The sequence below is a fragment of the Halichoerus grypus genome, chromosome 15 (assembly GCF_964656455.1).
Source record: "Halichoerus grypus chromosome 15, mHalGry1.hap1.1, whole genome shotgun sequence".
In the NCBI taxonomy this organism is placed as follows: domain Eukaryota; kingdom Metazoa; phylum Chordata; class Mammalia; order Carnivora; family Phocidae; genus Halichoerus; species Halichoerus grypus.
Window position 1 is genome coordinate 44,046,653 of NC_135726.1, and position 6,333 is coordinate 44,052,985.

Sequence of the window (6,333 nt, forward strand, 5' to 3'; positions counted from 1 at the left end):
AGTTCTTTATAGATTTTGGATACTAGCCCTTTATCTGATAAGACATTTGCAAATATCTTTTCCCATTCTGTGGGTTGTTTTTTGGTTTTTTCGACTGTTTCCTTTGTAGTGCAAAAGCTTTTTATCTTGATGAAGTCCCAATAGTTCATTTTGTTTCCCTTGCCTCCAGAGATGTGTCTAGTAAGAAATTGCTATGGCCAATGTTAAAGAGGTTGCTGCCTGTGTTCACCTCTAGGATTTTGATGGTTTCCTGTCTCATTTTAGGTCTTTCATTTATTTTGAATTTATTTTTGGGTATGGTGTAAGAAAGTGGTCCAGTTTCATTCTTCTGCCTGTGGCTGTCCAGTTTTCCCAGCACAGTTTGTTGAAGAGATTGTGGTGGTATTTTTTTTTTTTTAAGATTTTATTTATTTATTTGACAGAGAGAGAGAGACAGTGAGAGAGGAAACACAAGCAAGGGGAGTGGGAGAGGGAGAAGCAGGCTTCCTGCCAAGCAGGGAGCCCAATGAGGGGCTCAATCCCAGGACCCTGGGATCATGACCTGAGCCGAAGGCAGACACTTAATGACTGAGCCACCCAGGCGCCCTGAGACTGTCTTTTCCATTGGATATTCTTTCCTGCTTTGTCGAAGATTAGTTGACCATAGAGTTGAGCATCCATTTCTGGGCTCTCTATTCTGTTCCATTGATCTATGTGTCTGTTTTTGTGTCAGTACCATACTGTCCTGATGACTACAGCTTTGTAATATAACTTGAAGTCCAGAATTGTGATACCTCCAACTTTGCTTTTCTTTTTCGAGGTTGCTTTGGCTATTTGTGGTCTTTTGTGGTTTCATACAAATTTTAGGATTGTTTGTTCTAGCTCTGTGAAAAATGCTGGTAGTATTTTGATAGGGATTGCATTAAATGGGTAGATTCCTTTAGCTAGTATAAACATTTTAACAATATTTGTTCTTTCAATCCATGAACATGGAATGTTTTTCCATTTCTTTGTGTCATCTTCAAATTCTTTCATAGGTGTTTTATAGTTTTCAGAGTGCGGATCTTTTACCTCTTTGGTTAGGTTTATTCCTAGGTATCTTATGGTTTTTGGCACAGTTGTAAATGGGATTTATTCTTTGATTTCTCTTTCTGCTGCTTCATTATTGGTGTATAGGGATGCAACGGATTCCTGTACATTTATTTTGTGTCTGGCTACTTTACTGAATTTGTCTATCAGTTCTAGCTTGGCATTGGAATGGATACTTGTGTCATTCCTTTGAGGCATGGCAGTCTCTGTTTGGTTCAAACCACGGATTACATCTATCCTATCATCGGTGACCCTTATGTGATGGGCAGGATAGCATGTGCCAACGTTCTCAGTGACCTCTACACCATGGGGGTCACGGAATGTGACAATATGCTGATGCTCTTTGGAATCAGTAATAAAATGACCAACAGGGAAAGGGATAAAGTTATGCCCCTAATTATACAGGGTTTTAAAGATGCAGCGAAGGAGGCAGGAACATCTGTGACTGGTGGCCAGATGGTGTTAAACCCCTGGATTGTTCTGGGAGGAGTGGCCACAACTCTCTGCCAGCCCAGTGAATTTCTCATGCTGGATAACGTGGTGCCAGGGAACATGCTTGTGCTGATGAAGACCCTGGGGACGCAGATGGCTGTGGCCGTGCACCAGTGGCTGGACATTCCTGAAAAATGGAATAAGATCAAACTAGTGGTCACCCAAGAAGATGTCAAGTTGGCATACCAGGAGGCAATGATGAACATGGCGAAGCTCAACAGAACAGCTTCGGGGCTCATGCACATGTTCAGTGCCCACACTGCTACCGACATCACGAGCTTTGGAATTTTGGGTTATGCGCAGAACCTGGCCTTCAGCTCAGGTCATGATCCCAGGGTCCTGGGATCAAGCCCCATGTCAGGCTCCCTGCTTGGTGGGGAGCCTGCTTCTCCCTCTCTCTTGGCTGCTCCCCCTGCTTGTGCTCTCTCTCTCTCTCTCTGTGTCACATAAATAAATAAAATCTTAAAAAAATAAAACCTAATTTGTCTGATATAAATATGGCTACTCCAGTTTTCTTTTGACGTCCATTGACATGATAAATGGTTCTCCATCTCCTCACTTTATCTGCAGGTGTCTTAAGGTCTCAAATGAGTCTGTTGTAGGCAGCATATAGATGTCTCTTGTTTTTTAATCCATTCTGACACCCTGTGTATTTTGATTGGAGCATTTAGTCCATTTACATTTTGAGTGATTATTGATAGGCATGAATTTAGTGCCATTTTATTACTTGTTAAGTCTTTGTTTCTGGAGACTTTTTCTGTTCCTTTCTAGTGTTTGTCACTTTTGGTCTTTCTTTACTATTTGAAGAGTACCCTTTAGTATTTCTTGCAGGGCTGGTTTAGTGGTCACAAACTCCTTTAGTTTTCATTTGGGTAATTCTTTATCTCTCCTTCAATTCTGAATGACAGACTTGCTGGATATTCTTGGCTGCATATTTTTCCCATTCAGCATATTGAATATATCATGCCACTCCTTCTGGCCTGCCATGTTTCTGTGGATAGACCTGCTGCTAACTTTTTGTCTTCCCTTATAAGTTAGGGATTTCTTTTCCCTTGCTGCCTATGGGATTTTTTTTCTTAATCTCTATGTTTTGCAAATTTTACTGTGATATGTCTTGTGTTGGCCTGCTTTTGTTGATTTTGATGGGAGTTCTCTGTGCCTCCTGGTTTTGGATGTCTGCTTCCCTCCCCAGATTAGGGAAGTTTTCAACTATAATTTCCTCAAATAAATCTTCAGGCCCCCTTTCCCTCTTTTCTTCTGGGACTCCTATGATACAAATGTTATTATGCTTTATGGAGTCACTGAGTTCCCTAAGTCTACATTTGTGATCCAATATTTTTCTTTCCCTCTTCTTTTCAGCTTCATTATTTTCCATAATTTTATATTCTATATCACTTTTTCATTCCTCTGCTTCTTCCAATCTTGTCATTACATCCGGTCAGTTTTTCATGTTGGTTACAGAATTTTTTATTTCAGCCTGACTAGATTTTAGGTCTTTTATCTCTGTGTTAAGGGATTCTCTACTGTCTTCTATGCTATTCTCAAACCCAGCTAGCATCCTTATGATTGTTGTTTTAAATTCTGGATCAGGCATATGAATTATATCCATTTCGATTAGATCCCTGGCCATGACCTTTTCTTGTTCTTTCTTTTGGGATGAATTCCTCCATCTTGGCATTTTGTCTAGGTCTCTGTCTTCTTCTCTGTGTTAGAAAAGCCTGTTATGTTTCCTGTTCCTGAGAGTAATGGCTTTATTAAGAAGTCGTATGCTGTCAAGGGCCTGGAGCTTCAAGAAGTGTTTCTGGTGTGTGCTATGTGCACTCTGCTGCTGTGTTTTGGCTGCTCTTTCCCTCAGGTCAGTCTTCTGAAGAGTTTCTCCTAGACTGCAGTGAGAGTGTTTGGACGTTGTTCAGAGTGTGGTGAGTTTTAACTAGGTGTGCTCTGGTCTGCTTGTTAAAAGAGGCCTGATGCTATTTCCACTAGAACTGAAGCTTTGCAGCACTCTATGATCTGTAGACTTGGTGCTTTCAGGGGGTTTGTGCTGGCCTTCTGGGGGAAGGGCCCACTGCTCTGGTTCTCAGGCACACTTACCCTAGTAAGAAGCACCTGCAAAGTGCAGTGGGGTGGGGCTTGATGTAAGCAGCTCAGGCTCCACTGTTGGCGCTGTGCTGCTTATTGAAGTCAGTCCATGCTGATGGGTAGGGGGGGAAAATGGTGCCAGCTCTATCCCTTGTCCCTGGAGAGGGGAGTTCCCACCCCCTGCTGTCCTGGAAGCACTCACAGAAGAGGGAATAATCTCCCCTCATGTGTCCCAGGCATCCCTCAGATCCCTGCCTTTACCTTGTCTGTGTGCCAGCTGTCTGCTGCCTGGCAATGCAGTGCACTTGTGTTTTATCCTAGGCAGACCCACTGTGTTTCAAAACTCCAATCTTTAGGGATGTGGCATGGTACAGACCCGCACTCATCCACTGCAGGGCGGGGGGTGACTTGCCACCCTGGGGCTGGTGGAGGTTTGTCCCAGAAGGACAGTCACACCAAGGTGCAGGAGCTTGGAGTTTAGAGTAAAGTGCAGCAAAAAGCTGGTGTCTAGGTTAGCTGCCCTCAGCAGGTGTATTCTGCTGTTTTTGGATGGAATATTATGAATATATGTTAGATCCATCTGGCCCAATGTGTCATTCAAAGCCACTGTTTCCTTGTTTTTCTGTCTGTGTGATCTATCTGTTGATGTAGGTGGGTGTTAAAGTCCTCTACTATTATTGTATTACTGTCAGTTTCTTCCTTTATGCCTGTTAATATTTGGTTTATGTATTTAGGTGCTCCCATGTGGTGTATAAATATTTACAAGTGTTATAGTCTCTTGTTGGATTGTTCCCTTTATCATTATGTAGTGTCCTTCTTTGTCTCTTGTCACAGTCTTTGTTTTAAAGTCTATTGTATCTGACCTAAGTATTGCTACTTCAGTTTCCTTTTCACTTTTAATAGTGTGATAAATGCTTCTCCATCCCTTCACTTTCAACCTGCTTGGGTCTTTAGGTCTGAATTGAGTTTCTTATAGGCAGCATATAGATGTGTCTTGCTTCTTCATCCATTCAGTCACATTATATGTTTTGATTGGAGCATTTAGTCCATTGACATTCGAATTTATTATTGATAAGTGTGTGCTTCTTACCACTTTGTTACTTGTTTTAGGATTGTGTTTGTAGTTCTTCTCTGTTTCTTTCTTCTCTTGCTCTCTTCCCTTGTGTTTTTATGACTTTCTTTAGGGATATGTTTGGAATTCTTTCTCCTAATTTTTTTGCATATCTATTACAGGTTTTTGATTTGTGGTTACCATTAGGTTTGTATATAATTAGGTTTGTATATAATATCTTATGCATATAACAGTCTATATTAAGTTGATGGTCACTTAAGTTTGAACCCATTCTAAAAACACTAAATTTACTCTCCCCAATGTTTTATGTATATGAATGCATAATTTACCTCCTTTTATTTCATGAATTTCTTGACTGATTTTATTTATTTATTTATTTACTTACGTATTTATTTATTTATTTATGTGGTGGGGGTGAGAAAGAGAGAGAACAAGCAGGGGGAGCGACTGAGGGAGAGGGAGAAGCAGGCTCCCCACTGAGCAGGGAGACCAATTTGGGGCTTGATCCCAGGACCCTGGGATCATGACCTGAGCTGAAGGCAGACGCTTAACGACTGAGCCACCCAGGTGCCCCTAAAATTCCTTTTCTTATCACTACTTTTTGCCATTTTAAATTAAAGTGTCTTGGTGTAGATCTCCTTGGGTTGATTTTGTTGGTTGCTCTCTGTGTCTCCTGGATCTGGATGTTTGTTTCCTTCCCCAGATTTGGGAAGTTTTCAGCTGTTATTTTTTCAAATACATTTTCTGTATTGCCTCTCTTTATTTTCTCCTTCTTAGATCCCTATAATGCAAATACTATTACACTCGATAATGTTATTGAGTTCCCTTAACCTGTTCTCATTTCTTATTATTCTTTCTCCTTTTTGCCATTCAGCATGGTTGCTTTCCATCACTCTGTCTTCCTGCTCACCGATCCATTCTTCTGCTTCCTCTACTCTACTATTGATTCCCTCTAGTGTATATTTAATTTCAGTTATTGAGTTCTTCATCTGATTGGTTCTTTTATATTTTCTATCTTTTTGGTGAAGGTCTTACTGAGATCCTCCACTCTTTTCTCACATCCACTAAGTATCTTTATGACCATTACTTTACATGCTCTCAGGTATATTACACATCTCCATTTCATTTAGCTCTTTTGCTGTGGGTTTGTCCTGTTCTTTCATTTGGGACATATTTCTCTGTCTTCTCATTTTGTCCAACACTATGGTTGTCTGTATGTATTAGGAAAGTCAACTATGTCTTCTGATCTTGGAAGTAGTGGGCTTATGAAGTAGTAGTTCTCTGGTGCCCTGTAGTGCAATGTTCCCTGTTCACCAGAACCTGGCACTTCGGGGGTGTCTCCTATGTCCATCGCGTTCACCCTACTATTGTGGCTAAGCTGATTTGCCTTCAGTCCAATTGGCTACAGTGTCCCACTTTGCCTGTTGTGGGCCAGGTTTGGTCCCTGTGCTGTTAAGTGTCCTGTCTTGGGCTGCCATGTGTTTGAAATTGGGTGATATAAGCAGTCAGACTATATGCCTGCTCTCAGTCCATCTGCCAGAGCTGCAATCTGCCTGTGCTGCCCCCTAAGAGGTTTTTGCTGGTTGGCAGGGCTGGCAGTCAGATCAGATGTCTGCCTTCAG

The 6,333-nt window shown here is 41.5% G+C and overlaps 1 pseudogene; it reads left to right on the forward strand.

Moving 5' to 3' along the window:
• Nucleotides 1-1,200: 1,200 nt before the first annotated feature.
• Nucleotides 1,201-5,541, forward strand: LOC118545927 (selenide, water dikinase 1 pseudogene; annotated as a pseudogene).
• The last annotated feature ends 792 nt before the right edge of the window (nucleotides 5,542-6,333 follow it).